The sequence below is a fragment of the Scomber scombrus genome, chromosome 4 (assembly GCF_963691925.1).
Source record: "Scomber scombrus chromosome 4, fScoSco1.1, whole genome shotgun sequence".
In the NCBI taxonomy this organism is placed as follows: domain Eukaryota; kingdom Metazoa; phylum Chordata; class Actinopteri; order Scombriformes; family Scombridae; genus Scomber; species Scomber scombrus.
Genome location: NC_084973.1, coordinates 34,283,780 through 34,286,279, shown reverse-complemented (window position 1 = coordinate 34,286,279; position 2,500 = coordinate 34,283,780). Strand labels below are relative to the sequence as shown.

At 43.2% G+C, this 2,500-nt stretch overlaps 1 protein-coding gene across 1 annotated transcript in view; it reads left to right on the top strand.

Moving 5' to 3' along the window:
* The window catches only part of LOC133978597 (rap guanine nucleotide exchange factor 1-like), a 17,453-nt gene that overhangs the window by 4,776 nt on the left and 10,177 nt on the right, over positions 1 to 2,500 (top strand). The gene's annotated exons all lie outside the window — the stretch shown is intronic.

Below are 2,500 nucleotides of genomic sequence, written 5' to 3'. Positions count from 1 at the left end.
ATCATATTTATTATAAACATGTTTATTATAATCATATTTATTATAATCATGTTTATTAATCATATTTATTATAAACATGATTATTAATCATATTTATTATAATCATATTTATTAATCATATTTATTATAATCATATTTATTAATCATATTTATTAATCATATTTATTATAATCATATTTATTATAATCATATTTATTAATCATGTTTATTAATCATATGGGCTCTTTAACATGGACTTTATAATTTATTATTCTGCACTACACACACGTATCAATCTACCTATCTAAACATATTTATTATAAGGGGTCAGGGGTCAGAGGTCAGGGTTAACCCCCGGGTGACGTAGGGTCAGGGGTCAGAGGTCAGGGGTCAGGGTTAACCCCCGGGTGACGTAGGGTCAGGGGTCAGAGGTCAGGGGTCAGGGTTAACCCCCGGGTGACGTAGGGTCAGGGGTCTACTAAAGTAAAGGGTCTGAACCGGTCCTTCTACTAAAGTAAAGGGTCTGAACCGGTCCTTCTACTAAAGTAAAGGGTCTGGACCGGTCCTTCTACTAAAGTAAAGGGTCTGGACCGGTCCTTCTACTAAAGTAAAGGGTCTGAACCGGTCCTTCTACTAAAGTAAAGGGTCTGGATCGGTCCTTCTACTAAAGTAAAGGGTCTGAACCGGTCCTTCTACTAAAGTAAAGGGTCTGAACCGGTCCTTCTACTAAAGTAAAGGGTCTGAACCGGTCCTTCTACTAAAGTAAAGGGTCTGAACCGGTCCTTCTACTAAAGTAAAGGGTCTGAACCGGTCCTTCTACTAAAGTAAAGGGTCTGAACCGGTCCTTCTACTAAAGTAAAGGGTCTGAACCGGTCCTTCTACTAAAGTAAAGGGTCTGAACCGGTCCTTCTACTAAAGTAAAGGGTCTGAACCGGTCCTTCTACTAAAGTAAAGGGTCTGAACCGGTCCTTCTACTAAAGTAAAGGGTCTGAACCGGTCCTTCAACTAAAGTAAAGGATCTGGACCGGTCCTTCTACTAAAGTAAAGGGTCTGAACCGGTCCTTCTACTAAAGTAAAGGGTCTGAACCGGTCCTTCTACTAAAGTAAAGGGTCTGAACCGGTCCTTCTACTAAAGTAAAGGGTCTGAACCGGTCCTTCTACTAAAGTAAAGGGTCTGAACCGGTCCTTCTACTAAAGTAAAGGGTCTGAACCGGTCCTTCTACTAAAGTAAAGGGTCTGGACCGGTCCTTCTACTAAAGTAAAGGGTCTGAACCGGTCCTTCTACTAAAGTAAAGGGTCTGAACCGGTCCTTCTACTAAAGTAAAGGGTCTGAACCGGTCCTTCTACTAAAGTAAAGGATCTGAACCGGTCCTTCTACTAAAGTAAAGGGTCTGAACCGGTCCTTCTACTAAAGTAAAGGGTCTGAACCGGTCCTTCTACTAAAGTAAAGGGTCTGAACCGGTCCTTCTACTAAAGTAAAGGGTCTGAACCGGTCCTTCTACTAAAGTAAAGGGTCTGAACCGGTCCTTCTACTAAAGTAAAGGGTCTGAACCGGTCCTTCTACTAAAGTAAAGGGTCTGAACCGGTCCTTCTACTAAAGTAAAGGGTCTGAACCGGTCCTTCTACTAAAGTAAAGGGTCTGAACCGGTCCTTCTACTAAAGTAAAGGGTCTGAACCGGTCCTTCTACTAAAGTAAAGGATCTGACCCGGTCCTTCTACTCAAGTAAAGGGTCTGAACCGGTCCTTCTACTAAAGTAAAGGGTCTGAACCGGTCCTTCTACTAAAGTAAAGGGTCTGAACCGGTCCTTCTACCAAAGTAAAGGATCTGACCCGGTCCTTCTACTAAAGTAAAGGATCTGGCCCGGTCCTTCTACTAAAGTAAAGGGTCTGACCCGGTCCTTCTACTAAAGTAAAGGATCTGAACCGGTCCTTCAACTAAAGTAAAGGATCTGGACCGGTCCTTCTACTAAAGTAAAGGGTCTGGACCGGTCCTTCTACTAAAGTAAAGGGTCTGACCCGGTCCTTCTACTAAAGTAAAGGGTCTGGACCGGTCCTTCTACTAAAGTAAAGGGTCTGGACCGGTCCTTCTACTAAAGTAAAGGGTCTGAACCGGTCCTTCTACTAAAGTAAAGGGTCTGGATCGGTCCTTCTACTAAAGTAAAGGGTCTGGATCAGTCCTTCTACTAAAGTAAAGGGTCTGGACCGGTCCTTCTACTAAAGTAAAGGGTCTGAACCGGTCCTTCTACTAAAGTAAAGGGTCTGGATCGGTCCTTCTACTAAAGTAAAGGGTCTGAACCGGTCCTTCTACTAAAGTAAAGGGTCTGAACCGGTCCTTCTACTAAAGTAAAGGGTCTGGATCAGTCCTTCTATTAGCACGCGCTCCACACCGCGTGAGCTATGGATCATTATAATAGGGCTCATATAGTGTGTGTGTGTGTATCCCCCCCCCCCCCCCGCCTCTTTAAAAGCTGAAGTTTGAGCCGCAGAGAAAAAAGAAGTGTGACTAAAACAGGAAGTATTT